Source organism: Syngnathus floridae, unplaced genomic scaffold (genome assembly GCF_059516105.1).
Source record: "Syngnathus floridae isolate MCC-2025c unplaced genomic scaffold, RoL_Sflo_1.0 HiC_scaffold_125, whole genome shotgun sequence".
NCBI classification, from domain to species: Eukaryota; Metazoa; Chordata; class Actinopteri; order Syngnathiformes; family Syngnathidae; genus Syngnathus; species Syngnathus floridae.
The window spans coordinates 20,001-40,000 of NW_028284151.1; positions in this window are offsets into that span (position 1 = coordinate 20,001).

The window sequence follows — 20,000 nt, forward strand, 5'->3', positions numbered from 1 at the left end:
ATCGGTTGGGCTCGAGCAGGCGGCTTAGGAGCAACCGCGAGGGAACACGGCGGGGTCCGGGGGAAGGGCGACGGCCGCCCGCGACTCGTCACGGTAACCCAGGCGGGAAGCTGCGCTCCGTCCGAGTCAGACTCGGTCGTCGCGGCCCGGCTGAGGCTCGCTTGGTCGAGGGGGCGCGGCGCTGTGCCGGCGACTTTGCCCGCGCGAGGCACGTACGCTGTGGTCCGAAGGAAGAAGCGCGCGTCCCGAGTCAGACTCGGGCGCCGCAACCCGACGGTATCTCGCTGCGGCCAGGATGCGGAGTTGAGTCGGCACTGGGGGGATCCGGGAAGGACGAAGGGGCGGCGGCCAACAGTCGCAGCTCGTCGCCGCTGTCACCCAGACGGGAAGCTGCGCCCCGGCCGAGTCAGACTCGGTCGGTGCGGCCCGCTGCGGCCAGCTGGAGAGTGAGCTACGTGCCTGTACCGTGCTCCCGACGAACCGTCCCGGGGGGCTGGTGACGTCGCGCGATCGGCGCTTGATGCTGCGACCGGGAGGGAAGCTGCGCCCCGTCCGAGTCAGACTCGGTCGTTGCGGCCCACCCGAGCCCGCACGCCTCACGCGGAGGGGTCATACGCCCCGGCGGCCACGATAGACGTCCTCCCGCTTCGCGGTGGTCGGGAGGGCTTAGCGGATAGGTGCAGATGCGGGGGCGGCTTCCCGAGATAGCCGTCCCTAGGTTAGGCGAGGGTTTGAGAAACATCTTTCGCGGTAGACCGGCGCGGCCGGCGGACGCCCACGTGGCGTGCCGCGAGTCGGATCGCGCGCTCGGCCTCCGTTGATGGCCGCTAGGTGCGTGCGTGGAATCGGGGCGTCTCGGTCTCGCTGCCGTACGGCTCGCGCTAGGCCTGCGGGGGCGGCGTCGGAGCGCGCGCTCGCGCGGCGGCCGTAGCGCTAGAGGGCGACCCGCAAGTGGGGAGGAACCGTCCACCCAACGCCGGCGCTAGCCGGGGCCGGTGGGGGCCCTACCAAGGCGGGTCATGGTCGCATGTCGGTCGGTCCGGCCTCTGTTTACCGAGGCGGCCGGCACCTCCATCTGCCTTGGATGCCCCGAATCCGCAGACTTTCCTCCGGCCTCAGCTTAACGAGACGGCCGTTGCCTCCATCCTTGGATGTTAACATTCGCAGAGTTTCAGCTCCGGGCTAGGGCGGGTGAAGTCGTCTCGAACCACGTGCCTGAAGGCCGCCTCGCGCCGGATGCAGGCCCCGCTCTGTCGTGCGGTGTGACCGTCCAACGCGGGCATCGCTAGATTAGCCGTGGCCACGATCCTTCCACACCGCGAGCCTTTCGCCCTCGGCCGCTCAGTTCGCGGGCCGCTGATCCCGCTCCATCTCTCCGGCCTGTGTTTAAGGAGGCGGCCGGTCCTCCTTCCTTGGATGGACCATTCGCATATTTTTCGCCCGGCCTGTGTTTAAGGAGGCGGCCGGTAACTCCCTTTCTTGGATGAGACCCAACATTCGCATATTTTTCGCCCGGCCTGTGTTTAAGGAGGCGGCCGGTCCTCCCATTCTGCCAGTGTTCCTTGGACTTTGAATATTTCAAAGTCTTTCCGCCCAACATTCGCATATTTTTCGCCCGGCCTGTGTTTAAGGAGGCGGCCGGTCCTCCCATTCTGCCAGTGTTCCTTGGACTTTGAATATTTCAAAGTCTTTCCGCTCCGGGCTAGGGCGGGTGAGGTCGTCTCGAACCACGTGCCTGAAGGCCGCCTCGCGCCGGATGCAGGCCCCGCTCTGTCGTGCGGTGTGACCGTCCAACGCGGGCATCGCTAGATTAGCCGTGGCCACGATCCTTCCACACCGCGAGCCTTTCGCCCTCGGCCGGTGTCGGTCAACGTGTGGGTTTGGGGGGAAGGACGGCTGCCGGGAGCAGACAGCCGTCCCCGGGTGGGGTGTACAGTCCCTTCACCGCGGCCGCCGGGAGCAGACGGCCGTCGAGCGATTCTGCCATTGTTCCTAGGACTTTGTACATTTTAAAGACCCTCCGCGCGGGCCGCTGATCCCGCTCGGTCGCTCCGGCCTGTGTTTAAGGAGGCGGCCGGTCCTCCCATTCTGCCAGTGTTCCTTGGACTTTGAATATTTCAAAGTCTTTCCGCTCCGGGCTAGGGCGGGTGAGGTCGTCTCGAACCACGTGCCTGAAGGCCGCCTCACGCCGGATGCAGGCCCCGCTCTGTCGTGCGGTGTGACCGTCCAACGTGGGCATCGCTAGATTAGCCGTGGCCACGATCCTTCCACACCGCGAGCCTTTCGCCCTCGGCTGATGTTCGGCCAACGTGTGGGGAGGGGGGGAAGGACGGCTGCCGGGAGCAGACAGCCGTCCCCGGGTGGGGTGTACAGTCCCTTCACCGCGGCCGCCGGGAGCAGACGGCCGTCGAGCGATTCTGCCATTGTTCCTAGGACTTTGTACATTTTAAAGACCCTCCGCGCGGGCCGCTGATCCCGCTCCGTCTCTCCGGCCTGTGTTTAAGGAGGCGGCCGGTCCTCCCATTCTGCCATTGTTCCTTGGACTTGTAAAAGTCTTTCCGCTCCGGGCTAGGGCGGGTGAGGTCGTCTCGAACCACGTGCCTGAAGGCCGCCTCGCGCCGGATGCAGGCCCCGCTCTGTCGTGCGGTGTGACCGTCCAACGCGGGCATCGCTAGATTAGCCGTGGCCACGATCCTTCCACACCGCGAGCCTTTCGCCCTCGGCTGATGTTCGGCCAACGTGTGGGGAGGGGGTTATGGACGGCTGCCGGGAGCAGACAGCCGTCCCCGGGAGGGGAGACTTCACGGCGGCCGCCGGGAGCAGACGGCCGTCGAGAGATTCTGCCAGTGTGTTCCTTGGACTTTGAAAAGTCTTTCCGCTCCGGGCTAGGGCGGGTGAGGTCGCCTCGAACCACGTGCCTGAAGGCCGCCTCGCGCCGGATGCAGGCCCCGCTCTGTCGTGCGGTGTGACCGTCCAACGCGGGCATCGCTAGATTAGCCGTGGCCACGATCCTTCCACACCGCGAGCCTTTCGCCCTCGGCCGGTGTTCGCTCAATGCGCGGGCCGCTGATCCCGCTCCATCTCTCCGGCCTGTGTTTAAGGAGGCGGCCGGTCCTCCCATTCTGCCATTGTTCCTTGGACTTGTAAAAGTCTTTCCGCTCCGGGCTAGGGCGGGTGAGGTCGTCTCGAACCACGTGCCTGAAGGCCGCCTCGCGCCGGATGCAGGCCCCGCTCTGTCGTGCGGTGTGACCGTCCAACGCGGGCATCGCTAGATTAGCCGTGGCCACGATCCTTCCACACCGCGAGCCTTTCGCCCTCGGCTGGTGTTCGGCCAACGTGTGGGGAGGGGGTTAAGGACGGCTGCCGGGAGCAGACAGCCGTCCCCGGGAGGGGAGACTTCACGGCGGCCGCCGGGAGCAGACGGCCGTCGAGCGATTCTGCCAGCGTTCCTTGTACTTTGAATATTTCACAGCCGTGCTCGCACTTAGGAAATTTTCGAGCGCTGTGGCACTTAGAAATTTTTCGTCAAGAGAGGCACTTAGACATTTTTCGTCAAGAGAGGCACTTAGAAAATTTTTCTCTCTCTCTCTGTGTGCCTTCCAGGGTGCTGTGCAACCCTGCGTGTTGTGTTCCCACCGAGCAAGGGGCGCTGCTGGCGGCCATGACCAAGCGCTCGGCACCGGGCCCTTTCATTTTGTGGGGTAAATTATGCGCCCCCCATGCTCGTTCTGACTATATTTTGCGAAAGGGGGGTAAATCGTTGATGAGTACGCTGACTAGGGGGACCATTTAGCGTACTCTGGCGCACCTGAAGACCAAAGTTGGTACTGCACCCTCCCCCTGGTACCCCAGCCCCTGGTACCTAAAGAGGGAGAGGCCGAATTTTCGCTTTTTGGGGCCGACCGAGGGAACCAGCCGAGGCGGACACTTTTCGGCTCAAGAGCCGTTGGCACTTAGAAAAAATTCGCACAAGTTGGCAGGGCTACCAGGGGAAGAGGCCGAATTTTCGCTTTTGAAGGCCGACCGCGGGAACCAGCCGAGGCGGACACTTTTCGGCTCAAGAGCCGTTGGCACTTAGAAAATATTTGCCAAACTTGGCTTGACTTCCAGGAGAAGAGGCCGAATTTTCACTTTTGGTGGCCGACCTGGGGAACCAGCCGAGGCGGACACTTTTCGGCTCAAGAGCCGTTGGCACTTAGAAAATATTTGCCAAACTTGGCTTGACTTCCAGGAGAAGAGGCCGAATTTTCACTTTTGGTGGCCGTTATGGGGAACCAGCCGAGGCGGACACTTTTCGGCTCAAGAGCCGTTGGCACTTAGAAAATATTTGCCAAACATGGCTTGACTTCCAGGAGAAGAGGCCGAATTTTCACTTTTGGTGGCCGTTATGGGGAACCAGCCGAGGCGGACACTTTACGCTGGTTGAGTCGTTGGCACTTAGAAAATATTTGCCAAACTTGGCTTGACTTCCAGGAGAAGAGGCCGAATTTTCACTTTTGGTGGCCGACCTGGGGAACCAGCCGAGGCGGACACTTTACGCTGGTTGAGTCGTTGGCACTTAGAAAATATCTGCCAAACTTGGCTTGACTTCCAGGAGAAGAGGCCGAATTTTCACTTTTGGTGACCGACCTGGGGAACCAGCCGAGGCGGACACTTTACGCTGGTTGAGTCGTTGGCACTTAGAAAATATTTGCCAAACTTGGCTTGACTTCCAGGAGAAGAGGCCGAATTTTCACTTTTGGTGGCCGACCTGGGGAACCAGCCGAGGCGGACACTTACGCTGGTTGAGTCGTTGGCACTTAGAAAATATTCGCCAAACTTGGCAAGACTTCCAGGAGAAGAGGCCGAATTTTCACTTTTGGTGGCCGACCTGGGGAACCAGCCGAGGCGGACACTTTACGCTGGTTGAGTCGTTGGCACTTAGAAAATATTTGCCAAACTTGGCTTGACTTCCAGGAGAAGAGGCCGAATTTTCACTTTTCATGGCCGTTATGGGGAACCAGCCGAGGCGGACACTTTGCGCTGGTTGAGTCGTTGGCACTTAGAAAATATTTGCCAAACTTGGCTTGACTTCCAGGAGAAGAGGCCGAATTTTCACTTTTGGTGGCCGTTATGGGGAACCAGCCGAGGCGGACACTTTAGGCTGGTTGAGTCGTTGGCACTCAGAAAATATTCGCCAAACTTGGCCAGACTTCCAGGAGAAGAGGCCGAATTTTCACTTTTGGTGACCGACCTGGGGAACCAGCCGAGGCGGACACTTTACGCTGGTTGAGTCGTTGGCACTTAGAAAATATTTGCCAAACTTGGCTTGACTTCCAGGAGAAGAGGCCGAATTTTCACTTTTGGTGGCCGACCTGGGGAACCAGCCGAGGCGGACACTTTACGCTGGTTGAGTCGTTGGCACTTAGAAAATATTCGCCAAACTTGGCAAGACTTCCAGGAGAAGAGGCCGAATTTTCACTTTTGGTGGCCGACCTGGGGAACCAGCCGAGGCGGACACTTTACGCTGGTTGAGTCGTTGGCACTTAGAAAATATTTGCCAAACTTGGCTTGACTTCCAGGAGAAGAGGCCGAATTTTCACTTTTCATGGCCGTTATGGGGAACCAGCCGAGGCGGACACTTTTCGGCTCAAGAGCCGTTGGCACTTAGAAAATATTTGCCAAACATGGCTTGACTTCCAGGAGAAGAGGCCGAATTTTCACTTTTGGTGGCCGTTATGGGGAACCAGCCGAGGCGGACACTTTACGCTGGTTGAGTCGTTGGCACTTAGAAAATATTTGCCAAACTTGGCTTGACTTCCAGGAGAAGAGGCCGAATTTTCACTTTTGGTGGCCGACCTGGGGAACCAGCCGAGGCGGACACTTTACGCTGGTTGAGTCGTTGGCACTTAGAAAATATTCGCCAAACTTGGCCAGACTTCCAGGAGAAGAGGCCGAATTTTCACTTGTTGTGGCCGTTATGGGGAACCAGCCGAGGCGGACACTTTACGCTGGTTGGGTCGTTGGCACTTAGAAAATATTCGCCAAACTTGGCCAGACTTCCAGGAGAAGAGGCCGAATTTTCACTTGTTGTGGCCGTTATGGGGAACCAGCCGAGGCGGACACTTTACGCTGGTTGGGTCGTTGGCACTTAGAAAATATTCGCCAAACTTGGCCAGACTTCCAGGAGAAGAGGCCGAATTTTCACTTGTTGTGGCCGTTATGGGGAACCAGCCGAGGCGGACACTTTACGCTGGTTGGGTCGTTGGCACTTAGAAAATATTCGCCAAACTTGGCTTGACTTCCAGGAGAAGAGGCCGAATTTTCACTTATGGTGGCCGTTATGGGGAACCAGCCGAGGCGGACACTTTACGCTGGTCGAGTCGTTGGCACTTAGAAAATATTCGCCAAACTTGGCCAGACTTCCAGGAGAAGAGGCCGAATTTTCACTTGTTCTGGCCGACCTGGGGAACCAGACGAGGCGGACACATCACCCCGCAAGTGCCGTTGGCACTTTGAAAATATTCGCCAAACTTGGCCAGACTTCCAGGAGAAGAGGCCGAATTTTCACTTGTTCTGGCCGACCTGGGGAACCAGACGAGGCGGACACATCACCCCGCAAGTGCCGATGGCACTTAGAAAATATTCGCCAAACTTGGCCGGACTTCCAGGAGAAGAGGCCGAATTTTCGCTTTTTCTGGCCGACCTGGGGAACCAGACGAGGCGGACACATCACCCCGCAAGTGCCGTTGGCACTTTGAAAATATTCGCCAAACTTGGCCGGACTTCCAGGAGAAGAGGCCGAATTTTCACTTGTTCTGGCCGACCTGGGGAACCAGACGAGGCGGACACATCACCCCGCAAGTGCCGTTGGCACTTTGAAAATATTCGCCAAACTTGGCCGGACTTCCAGGAGAAGAGGCCGAATTTTCACTTTTTCTGGCCGACCTGGGGAACCAGACGAGGCGGACACATCACCCCGCAAGTGCCGTTGGCACTTTGAAAATATTCGAAACTTCCATCAAACACACATCGGCTTTTTCGCCGTCGCTGTCCGGCCTGGGCACCATCGTGGCTCGGACAGTTCGTGTGCCAGCTTCCGTTGGCACTTAGAACATTTTTCAAAATAAAAATAAACAGTCCTGCACATACGTGCCGACTATATTTTGCGAAAGGGGAGTAAACCGATGAGTACACTAACTAGGGGGACCAACAGACCGTAGTGGTCTCCCCTGGTACCTAAATGCATACCCCTGGTACCTCAGCGACTACCCCTGGTACCTAAATGCGTACCCCTGGTACCTCAGAGAGGCCGAATTTTCACATTCCGTGGCCGAACTAGGGAACCGGACGAGGCGGACACTTTTCCGGGAGAGACCCGATGGCACTTAGAAAATATTCGCTCAAGTTGGCAGGACTTCCAGAGCAAGAGGCCGAATTTTCACATTATGTGGCCGAACCGGGGAACCAGCCGAGTCGGACACTTTTCCGGGAGAGACCCGATGGCACTTAGAAAATATTCGCTCAAGTTGGCAGGACTTCCAGAGCAAGAGGCCGAATTTTCACATTATGTGGCCGAACTAGGGAACCGGACGAGTCGGACACTTTTCCGGGCAAGACCCGATGGCACTTAGAAAATATTCGCTCAAGTTGGCAGGACTTCCAGAGCAAGAGGCCGAATTTTCACATTATGTGGCCGAACTAGGGAACCGGACGAGTCGGACACTTTTCCGGGCAAGACCCGATGGCACTTAGAAAATATTCGCTCAAGTTGGCAGGACTTCCAGAGCAAGAGGCCGAATTTTCACTCGCTCGGGCCGACTCGGGGAACCAGCCGAGTCGGACACTTTTCCGGGCAAGACCCGATGGCACTTAGAAAATATTCGCTCAAGTTGGCAGGACTTCCAGAGCAAGAGGCCGAATTTTCACTCGTTCGGGCCGACTCGGGGAACCAGCCGAGTCGGACACTTTTCCGGGCAAGACCCGATGGCACTTAGAAAATATTCGCTCAAGTTGGCAGGACTTCCAGAGCAAGAGGCCGAATTTTCACATTATGTGGCCGAACTAGGGAACCGGACGAGTCGGACACTTTTCCGGGCAAGACCCGATGGCACTTAGAAAATATTCGCTCAAGTTGGCAGGACTTCCAGAGCAAGAGGCCGAATTTTCACTCGTTCGGGCCGACTCGGGGAACCAGCCGAGTCGGACACTTTTCCGGGCAAGACCCGATGGCACTTAGAAAATATTCGCTCAAGTTGACAGGACTTCCAGAGCGAGAGGCCGAATTTTCACTCGGTCGGGCCGACTCGGGGAACCAGACGAGTCGGACACTTTTCCGGGCAAGACCCGTTGGCACTTAGAAAATATTCGCTCAATTTGGCAGGACTTCCAGAGCAAGAGGCCGAATTTTCACTCGTTTGGGCCGACTCGGGGAACCAGCCGAGTCGGACACTTTTCCGGGCAAGACCCGATGGCACTTAGAAAATATTCGCTCAAGTTGACAGGACTTCCAGAGCGAGAGGCCGAATTTTCACTCGGTCGGGCCGACTCGGGGAACCAGACGAGTCGGACACTTTTCCGGGCAAGACCCGTTGGCACTTAGAAAATATTCGCTCAATTTGGCAGGACTTCCAGAGCAAGAGGCCGAATTTTCGCTCGTTCGGAGCCGACTCGGGGAACCAGCCGAGTCGGACACTTTTCCGGGCAAGACCCGATGGCACTTAGAAAATATTCGCTCAAGTTGGCAGGACTTCCAGAGCAAGAGGCCGAATTTTCGCTCGTTCGGGCCGACTCGGGGAACCAGCCGAGTCGGACACTTTTCCGGGCAAGACCCGATGGCACTTAGAAAATATTCGCTCAAGTTGGCAGGACTTCCAGAGCAAGAGGCTGAATTTTCACTTTTTCTGGCCGACTCGGGGAACCAGCCGAGTCGGACACTTTTCCGGGCAAGACCCGATGGCACTTAGAAAATATTCGCTAAAGTTGGCAGGACTTCCAGAGCAAGAGGCCGAATTTTCGCTCGTTCGGACCGACTCGGGGAACCAGCCGAGTCGGACACGTTACGGCCGAACAGCCGTTGGCACTTAGAAAATATTCGCTCAAGTTGGCAGGACTTCCAGAGCGAGAGGCCGAATTTTCGCTCGTTCGGGCCGACTCGGGGAACCAGCCGAGTCGGACACTTTTCCGGGCAAGACCCGATGGCACTTAGAAAATATTCGCTCAAGTTGGCAGGACTTCCAGAGCGAGAGGCCGAATTTTCGCTCGTTCGGGCAGACTCGGGGAACCAGCCGAGTCGGACACATTACGGCCGAACACCCGTTGGCACTTAGAAAATATTAGCTCAAGTCGGCCGGACTTCCAGGCGAAGAGGCCGAATTTTCACTTTTTCTGGCCGACTCGGGGAACCAGCCGAGTCGGACACATTTCGGCGTAACACCCGTTGGCACTTAGAAAATATTCGCCCAAGTCGGCCGGACTTCCAGGCGAAGAGGCCGAATTTTCGCTCGTTCGGGCCGACCGGAGGAACCAGCCGAGTCGGACACATTACGGTGTAACACCCGTTGGCACTTAGAAAATATTCGCCAAAGTTCGTTGGACCTCCAGGCGAAGAGGCCGAATTTTCGCTCGTTCGGGCCGACTCGGGGCACCAGCCGAGTCGGACACATTACGGCCGAACACCCGTTGGCACTTAGAAAATATTCGCCAAAGTTCGTCGGACTTCCAGGCGAAGAGGCCGAATTTTCGCTCGTTCGGGCCGACTCGGGGAACCAGCCGAGTCGGACACATTTCGGCGCAACACCCGTTGGCACTTAGAAAATATTCGCCAAAGTTCGTCGGACTTCCAGGCGAAGAGGCCGAATTTTCGCTCGTTCGGGCCGACTCGGGGAACCAGCCGAGTCGGACACATTTCGGCGCAACACCCGTTGGCACTTAGAAAATATTCGCCAAAGTCGGCCGGACTTCCAGGCGAAGAGGCCGAATTTTCGCTCGTTCGGGCCGACTCGGGGAACCAGCCGAGTCGGACACATTTCGGCGCAACACCCGTTGGCACTTAGAAAATATTCGCCAAAGTCGGCCGGACTTCCAGGCGAAGAGGCCGAATTTTCGCTCGTTCGGGCCGACTCGGGGAACCAGCCGAGTCGGACACATTTCGGCGCAACACCCGTTGGCACTTAGAAAATATTCGCCAAAGTTCGTCGGACCTCCAGAGCGAGAGGCCGAATTTTCACTTTTTCTGGCCGACCGGAGAACCAGCCGAGGCGGACACATCACGCCGCTTTTGCCGTTGGCATATTCGAAACTTCCAGAATCGGCTTTTTCGCCGTCGCTGTCCGGCCTGGGCACCATCGTGGCTCGGACACGTCGTGTGCCAGCGTCCGCTGGCACTTAGAAAATTTTTCAAAATAAAAATAAACAGTCCTGCACATACGTGCCCACTATATTTTGCGAAAGGGGAGTAAACCGTCGATGAGTACGCTGACTAGTGGGACCAACCATCGCGCTCTGGCGCACCTGAAGACCAAAGTTGGTACTGCACCCTACCCCTGGTACCCAAACGGGGTAGAGGCCGATTTTTCGCATTTGGCGGCCGACCTAGGGAACCAGAAGAGGCGGACACTTTTCCGAGCAAGTGCCGATGGCACTTCCAGAGCGAGAGGCCGAATAATCGTAATTTGTGGCCGACTTGGGAACCAGCGAAGGCGGATAGGAAGTGGAGCGGGTCCCGCCGGCTGGTCCGCGGGCCAATTGCGGTCCCGCGAGTTAGCGATCGCGGTCCGGAATTCTAGCCGACTTGGGAACCAGCGAAGGCGGATAGGAAGTGGATTGGGTCCCGCCGGCTGGTCCGCGGGCCAATTGCGGTCCCGCGAGTTAGCGATTGCGGTCCGGAATTCTAGCCGACTTGGGAACCAGCGAAGGCGGATAGGAAGTCAAGTGGGTCCCGCCGGCTGGTCCGCGGGCCAATTGCGGTCCCGCGAGTTAGCGATCGCGGTCCGGAATTCTAGCCGACTTGGGAACCAGCGAAGGCGGATAGGAAGTCAAGCGGGTCCCGCCGGCTGGTCCGCGGGCCAATTGCGGTCCCGCGAGTTAGCGATCGCGGTCCGGAATTCTAGCCGGCCGGGGACCACCGCGAGGCGGATGGGTGGTCACCGAGGTCCCGCCGGCTGGTCCGCGGGCCATTTAGGGTCCCGCGAGTTACCGATCGCGGTCCGGAATTCTACCCGGCCAGGGACCACCGCGAGGCGGATGGGTGGTCACCGAGGTACCGCCGGCTGGTCCGCGGGCCATTTAGGGTCCCGCGAGGTACCGATCGCGGTCCGGAATTCTACCCGGCCAGGGACCACCGCGAGGCGGATGGGTCTTCACCGAGGTCCCGCCGGCTGGTCCGCGGGCCATTTAGGGTCCCGCGAGTTACCGATCGCGGTCCGGAATTCTACCCGGCCGGGGACCACCGCGAGGCGGATGGGTGGTCACCGAGGTCCCGCCGGCTGGTCCGCGGGCCATTTAGGGTCCCGCGAGGTACCGATCGCGGTCCGGAATTCTACCCGGCTGGGGACCACCGCGAGGCGGATGGGTCTTCACCGAGGTCCCGCCGGCTGGTCCGCGGGCCATTTAGGGTCCCGCGAGTTACCGATCGCGGTCCGGAATTCTACCCGGCCGGGGACCACCGCGAGGCGGATGGGTGGTCACCGAGGTCCCGCCGGCTGGTCCGCGGGCCATTTAGGGTCCCGCGAGGTACCGATCGCGGTCCGGAATTCTACCCGGCTGGGGACCACCGCGAGGCGGATGGGTCTTCACCGAGGTCCCGCCGGCTGGTCCGCGGGCCATTTAGGGTCCCGCGAGTTACCGATCGCGGTCCGGAATTCTAGCCGGCCGGGGACCACCGCGAGGCGGATGGGTCTTCACCGAGGTCCCGCCGGCTGGTCCGCGGGCCATTTAGGGTCCCGCGAGGTACCGATCGCGGTCCGGAATTCTAGCCGGCCAGGGACCACCGCGAGGCGGATGGGTCTTCACCGAGGTCCCGCCGGATGGTCCGCGGGCCATTTAGGGTCCCGCAAATTACCGATCGCGGTCCGGAATTCTAGCCGGCAAGGGACCACCGCGAGGCGGATGGGTGGTCACCGAGGTCCCGCCGGCTGGTCCGCGGGCCATTTAGGGTCCCGCGAATTACCGATCGCGGTCCGGAATCCACGCCGGCCAGGGACCACCGCGAGGCGGATGGGTCTTCACCGAGGTCCCGCCGGCTGGTCCGCGGGCCATTTAGGGTCCCGCGAATTACCGATCGCGGTCCGGAATTCTAGCCGGCCGGGGACCACCGCGAGGCGGATGGGTGGTCACCGAGGTCCCGCCGGCTGGTCCGCGGGCCAATTGCGGTCCCGCGAGTTAGCGATCGCGGTCCGGAATTCTACCCGGCCGGGGACCACCGCGAGGCGGATGGGTGGTCACCGACGTCCCGCCGGCTGGTCCGCGGGCCAATTGCGGTCCCGCGAGTTACCGATCGCGGTCCGGAATTCTACCCGGCCGGGGACCACCGCGAGGCGGATGGGTGGTCACCGACGTCCCGCCGGCTGGTCCGCGGGCCATTTAGGGTCCCGCGAGTTACCGATCGCGGTCCGGAATTCTAGCCGGCCGGGGACCACCGCGAGGCGGATGGGTCTTCACCGAGGTCCCGCCGGCTGGTCCGCGGGCCATTTAGGGTCCCGCGAATTACCGATCGCGGTCCGGAATTCTAGCCGGCCGGGGACCACCGCGAGGCGGATGGGTGGTCACCGAGGTCCCGCCGGCTGGTCCGCGGGCCAATTGCGGTCCCGCGAGTTAGCGATCGCGGTCCGGAATTCTACCCGGCCGGGGACCACCGCGAGGCGGATGGGTGGTCACCGACGTCCCGCCGGCTGGTCCGCGGGCCAATTGCGGTCCCGCGAGTTAGCGATCGCGGTCCGGAATTCTACCCGGCCGGGGACCACCGCGAGGCGGATGGGTGGTCACCGACGTCCCGCCGGCTGGTCCGCGGGCCATTTAGGGTCCCGCGAGTTAGCGGTCGCGGCCCGGAATTCTAGCCGGCCCGGAGCCACCCAGAGGCCGTGCACAGGCGCCGGGTGGCCGGAAATACCTCCAGCCGAGCGGACATGCACTTTATAAGCACCTTGGACGAGATGGCTGAGCCTTACTCGACTTCCAGCACCCCGGCTAAGCGTTCTCCACGGCCCGCTGTGCTTCTAGAAGACCTCCAGACGGTCCTCATGGTACTTTCCTCCTCACTCTCCCAGGCGGCCCAGGCTTCCAGCACCCCGGCTAAGCGTCATACACGGCCCGCTGTGCTTCCAGAAGACCTCCAGACGGTCCTCATGGTGCTTTCCTCCTCACTCTCCCAGCCGAACGAGGCTTCCAGAGCCCCGGTTAAGCATTTTACGCGGCCCGCCGAGCCTCCACAGCACCTCCAGCCGGTTCTCCGGGTGCTCCCATCCTCACTGTTTAAGCCGAACGAGGCTTCCAGAGCCCCGGCTAAGCGTTTTACGCGGCCCGCTGGACTTCCACAGCACCTCCAGCCGGTTCTCCGGGTGCTTCCCTCCTCACTCTTGACGCCCGAGGAGACTTCCAGCACCCCGGCTAAGCGTTTTACGCGGCCCGCTGAGCTTCCAGAGCACCTCCAGCCGGTTCTCATGATGCATTCCTCCTCACTCTTTTAGCCGAACGAGGCTTCCAGCACCCCGGCTAAGCGTTTTCCACGACCCGCCGAGCTTCCACAGCACCTCCAGCCGGTTCCCCGAGTGCTTTCCTCCTCACTGTTTAAGCCGAACGAGGCTTCCAGAGCCCCGGCTAAGCGTTTTACGCGGCCCGCCGAGCTTCCAGAGCACCTCCAGCCGGTCCCCCCGATGCTTTCCTCCTCACTCTTGACGCCCGAGGAGGCTTCCAGAGCCCCGGCTAAGCGTTCTCCGCGTCCCGCTGATCTTCCCGGAGGTCGTAACGGGGAAATACCTCCCTCCAGCGGACACGGAGAGAAATTACACCGCCTCTCGCACAGAGGCGGGTAAACGGCGGGAGTAACTATGACTCTCTTAAGGTAGCCCGACTTGACATCTTTTTAACGGTTCGTGGATAAATACATGATATATACTACATATGATCGCATTTACAGCCAAATAATACAAAGTGACCATTCGGTTATAAACATTGTATTCATAATGTTTATAGGTGATGTTAATATTTATATATTTAATGTTTATAGGTGATGTTAATATTTATATATTTAATGTTTATAGGTCATGTTAATATTTATATATTTATTTTGTACATCATGTTATAGTTGTACGACACTTGCTATAGGATCATGATGTGATCATATCGGCGGAAGTCGGCCCGGGCTCCGGGTGAAGAGGCCGAATTCTCGCCACTCGCGGCCGACCGGGGAACCAACAGAGGCGGACGGATCGCGGCGCGAGAGCCCTTGGCACTTAGAAAAAATTTGGCAAAAGTCGCTCCGGGCTCCGGGTGAAGAGTCCGAATTCTCGCCACTCGTGGCCGACCAGGGAACCAGCGAAGGCGGGCAAGCTCTCAAGAGAGCCCCGCCGGCTGGTCAGCGGCGGGAAATGCGCCCTCTGGCGGACACGCCGTTGTAAATGAATGGGCTTTGGCACTTAGTGCATTTTCGCTGAAGTTGAGCCGCGCTCCGGGCGAAGAGGCCGAATTCTCGCCAGTCGTGGCCGACCAGGGAACCAGCAAAGGCGGGTAAGCTTTCAAGAGAGCCCCGCCGGCTGGTCCGCGGGCCATTTAGGGTCCCGCGAGTTAGCGACCGCGGCCCGGAATTCTGGCCGACTTGGGAACCAGCGAAGGCGGATAGGAAGTCAAGCTAGTCCCGCCGGCTGGTCCGCGGGCCATTTAGGGTCCCGCGAGTTACCGGTCGCGGCCCGGAATTCTGGCCGACTTGGGAACCAGCGAAGGCGGATGGGTGGTCACCGAGGTCCCGCCGGCTGGTCCGCGGGCCATTTAGGGTCCCGCAAGTTAGCGATCGCGGTCCGGAATTCTAACCGGCCGGGGACCACCGCGAGGCGGATGGGTCTTCACCGAGGTCCCGCCGGCTGGTCCGCGGGCCATTTAGGGTCCCGCGAGTTAGCGATCGCGGTCCGGAATTCTAGCCGGCCGGGAACCACCGCGAGGCGGATGGGTGCTCACCGAGGTCCCGCCGGCTGGTCCGCGGGCCATTTAGGGTCCCGCGAGTTACCGATCGCGGTCCGGAATTCTACCCGGCCAGGGACCACCGCGAGGCGGATGGGTCTTCACCGAGGTCCCGCCGGCTGGTCCGCGGGCCATTTAGGGTCCCGCGAGGTACCGATCGCGGTCCGGAACTCTAGCCGGCCGGGGACCACCGCGAGGCGGATGGGTCTTCACCGAGGTCCCGCCGGCTGGTCCGCGGGCCATTTAGGGTCAAATCATATCAAAATGTCATTCTCCGGGTGCGTTCCTCCTCGCTTCGTAAGCCGAACGAGGCTTCCAGAGCCCCGGTTAAGCGTTTTACGCGGCCCGCCGAGCCTCCACAGCACCTCCAGCCGGTTCTCATGAGGCTTTCCTCCTAACTCTTGACGCCCGAGGAGGCTTCCAGAGCCTCGGCTAAGTGTTTTACGCGGCCCGCTGGACTTCCACAGCACCTCCAGCCGGTTCTTATGATGATTTCCTCCTCACTCTTGACGCCCGAGGAGGCTTCCAGCGCCCCGGCTAAGCGTTTTACGCGGCCCGCTGAGCTTCCAGAGCACCTCCAGCCGGTTCCACGGGTGCTTTCCTCCTCACTCTTGAAGCCCGAGGAGGCTTCCAGAGCCTCGGCTAAGCGTTTTACGCGGCCCGCTGAGCTTCCACAGCACCTCCAGCCGGTTCTCATGATGCATTCCTCCTCACTCTTTAAGCCGAACGAGGCTTCCAGAGCCTCGGCTAAGCGTTTTACGCGGCCCGCTGGACTTCCACAGCACCCCCAGCCGGTTCTTATGATGCTTTCCTCCTAACTCTTGACGCCCGAGGAGGCTTCCAGCACCCCGGCTAAGCGTTTTACGCGGCCCGCCGAGCTTCCACAGCACCTCCAGCCGGTTCTCATGAGGCTTTCCTCCTAACTCTTGACGCCCGAGGAGGCTTCCAGAGCCTCGGCTAAGCGTTTTACGCAGCCCACTGAGCTTCCACAGCACCTCCAGCCGGTTCCCCCAGTACTTTCCTCCTCACTCTTTAAGCCGAACGAGGCTTCCAGAGCCCCGGCTAAGCGTTTTACGCGGCCCGCTGGACTGCCAGAGCACCCCCAGCCGGCCCTCACAATGCTTTCCTCCTAACTCTTGACGCCCGAGGAGGCTTCCAGAGCCCCGGCTAAACGTTTTACGCGGTCCGCTGAACTTCCAGAGCACCTCCAGCCGGTTCCCCGGCTGCTTTCCTCCTCACTTTCTAAGCCGAACGAGGCTTCCAGAGCCCCGGCTAAACGTTTTACGCGGCCCGCTGAGCTTCCACAGCACCTCCAGCCGGTTCCACGGGTGCTTTCCTCCTCACTCTTGACGCCCGAGGAGACTTCCAGCACCCCGGCTAAGCGTTTTACGCGGCCCGCTGAGCTTCCAGAGCACTTCCAGCCGGTTCTCCGGGTGCTTCACTCCTCACTCTTTAAGCCGAACGAGGCTTCCAGAGCCTCGGCTAAGCGTTTTACGCGGCCCGCTGGACTTCCAGAGCACCTCCAGCCGGTTCTCATGATGCATTCCTCCTCACTTTCTAAGCCGAACGAGGCTTCCAGAGCCCCGGCTAAGCGTTTTACGCGGCCCGCTGAGCTTCCAGAGCACCTCCAGCCGGTTCCCCGGGTGCATTCCTCCTAACTTTCTAAGCCGAACGAGGCTTCCAGAGCCCCGGCTAAACGTTTTACGCGGCACGCTGAGCTTCCAGAGCACCTCCAGCCGGTTCCCCGGGTGCATTCCTCCTCACTTTCGAAGCCGAACGAGGCTTCCAGAGCCCCGGCTAAGCGTTTTACGCGGCCCGCTGAACTTCCACAGCACCTCCAGCCGGTTCTCCGGGTGCTCCCATCCTCACTGTTTAAGCCGAACGAGGCTTCCAGAGCCCCGGCTAAGCGTTTTACGCGGCCCGCCGAGCTTCCACCGCACCTCCAGCCGGTTCTCATGTTGCATTCCTCCTCACTCTTGACGCCCGAAGAGGCTTCCAGAGCCCCGGCTAAGCGTTTTACGCAGCCCGCTGAGCTTCCACAGCACCTCCAGCCGGTTCCCCGGGTGCTTTCCTCCTCACTGTTTAAGCCGAACGAGGCTTCCAGAGCCCCGGCTAAGCGTTTTACGCGGCCCGCCGAGCTTCCACCGCACCTCCAGCCGGTTCCCCGAGTGCTTTCCACCTCACTTTCTAAGCCGAACGAGGCTCCCAGCACCCCGGCTAAGCGTTCTCCGCGTCCGGGTGATCTTCCCGGAGCTTGTAACGGGGAAATGCCTCCCTCCAGCGGACACGGAGAGAAATTACACCGCCTCTCGCACAGAGGCGGGTAAACGGCGGGAGTAACTATGACTCTCTTAAGGTAGCCTGACTTGACATCTCTTTAACGGTTCGTGGATAAATACATGATATATACAACTTATGCTCGCATTTACAGCCAAATAATACAAAATGAGCATTCGGTTATAAACATGGTATTCATAATGTTTATAGGTGATGTTAATATTTATATGTTTAATGTTTATAGGTGATGTTAATATTTATATATTTAATGTTTATAGGTGATGTTAATATTTATATATTTATTTTGTACATCATGTTACAGTTATACGACACTCGCTATTGGATCATGATGTGATCATGTCGGCGGGAGTCGGCCCGGGCTCCGGGTGAAGAGGCCGAATTCTCGCCACTCGCGGCCGACCGGGGAACCAGCAGAGGCGGACGCATCGCGGCGCGAGAGCCCTTGGCACTTAGAAAAAAATTGGCAAAAGTCGCTCCGGGCTCCAGGTGAAGAGGCCGAATTCTCGCCACTCGCGGCCGACCGGGGAACCAGCAGAGGCGGACGCATCGCGGCGCGAGAGCCCTTGGCACTTAGAAAAAATTTGGCAAAAGTCGCTCCGCGCTCCAGGTGAAGAGGCCGAATTCTCGCCACTCGCGGCCGACCGGGGAACCAGCGAAGGCGGGTAAGCTTTCTATGGAGCCCCGCCGGCTGGTCCGCGGGCCGAACGGGGTCCCGTCACCTACCGACAGCGGACGCCGACCCACGCCCGGCAGGAACCACCGAGAGGCGGACACGCTCTCCGACGAGCCCCGCCGGCCGGTCCGCGGCGGGAAATGCGCCCTCTGGCGGACACGCCGTTGTAAATGAATGGGCTTTGGCACTTAGTGCATTTTCGCAAAAGTTGAACCGCGCTCCGGGCGAAGAGGCCGAATTCTCGCCACTCGTGGCCGACCAGGGAACCAGCGAAGGCGGGTAAGCTCTCAAGAGAGCCCCGCCGGCTGGTCCGCGGGCCAATTATGGTCCCGCGAGTTACCGGTCGCGGCCCGGAATTCTGGCCGACTTGGGAACCAGCGAAGGCGGATAGGAAGTCGAGCGGGTCCCGCCGGCTGGTCCGCGGCGGGAAATGCGCCCTCTGGCGGACACGCCGTTGTAAATGAATGGGCTTTGGCACTTAGTGCATTTTCGCAAAAGTTGAGCCGCGCTCCGGGCGAAGAGGCCGAATTCCCGCTACTCGTGGCCGACCAGGGAACCAGCGAAGGCGGATAAGCTTTCTAGGGAGCCCCGCCGGCTGGTCCGCGGGCCGAACGTGGTCCCGTAAAGTACCGACAGCGGACGGCGACCCACGCCCGGCAGGAACCACCGAGAGGCGGACACGCTCTCCGACGAGCCCCGCCGGCCGGTCCGCGGCGGGAAACGCGCCCTCTGGCGGACACGCCGTTGTAAATGAATGGGCTTTGGCACTTAGTGCATTTTCGCTGAAGTTGAGCCGCGCTCCGGGCGAAGAGGCCGAATTCTCGCTACTCGTGGCCGACCGGGGAACCAGCGAAGGCGGGTAGGCTTTCAAGAGAGCCCCGCCGGCTGGTCCGCGGGCCGATTATGGTCCCGTCACCTACCGACAGCGGACGCCGACCCACGCCCGGCAAGGAACCACCGAGAGGCGGATAACGGCGCACACCGCGAACGGCGGGTGGCGGTCGCTGGGTGGCGGTCGGCTGGTGGCGGTCGGGGGGTGGCGGTCGGGGATGGTGCTTGGGGATGGTGCTTGGGACCGGTGGCGCCGGAGGCGCACACCGCGAACGGCTGGTGGCGGTCGGCTGGTGGCGGTCGGCTGGTGGCGGTCGCTGGGTGGCGGTCGGGGGGTGGCGGTCGGGGGGTGGCGGTCGGGGATGGTGCTTGGGGATGGTGCTTGGGACCGGTGGCGCCGGAGGCGCACACCGCGAACGGCTGGTGGCGGTCGGCTGGTGGCGGTCGGCTGGTGGCGGTCGGCTTGTGGCGGTCGGGGGGTGGCGGTCGGGGGGTGGCGGTCGGGGATGGTGCTTGGGGATGGTGCTTGGGACCGGTGGCGCCGGAGGCGCACACCGCGAACGGCTGGTGGCGGTCGGCTGGTGGCGGTCGGCTGGTGGCGGTCGGGGGGTGGCGGTCGGGGGGTGGCGGTCGGGGATGGCGCTTGGGGATGGTGCTTGGGACCGGTGGCGCCGGAGGCGCACACCGCGAACGGCTGGTGGCGGTCGGCTGGTGGCGGTCGGCTGGTGGCGGTCGGCTGGTGGCGGTCGGGGGGTGGCGGTCGGGGGGTGGCGCTTGGGGATGGTGGCGGTCGCCTTGTGGCGGTCGGGGGGTGGCGGTCGGGGGGTGGCGGTCGGGGGGTGGCGGTCGGGGGGTGGCGCTTGGGGATGGTGGCGGTCGCCTTGTGGCGGTCGGGGGTGGCGCTTGGGGATGGTGGCGGTCGCCTTGTGGCGGTCGGGGGTGGCGCTTGGGGATGGTGGCTGTCGCCTGGTGGCGGTCGGGGGTGGCGCTTGGGGATGGTGGCTGTCGCCTGGTGGCGGTCGGGGGTGGCGCTTGGGGATGGTGGTGG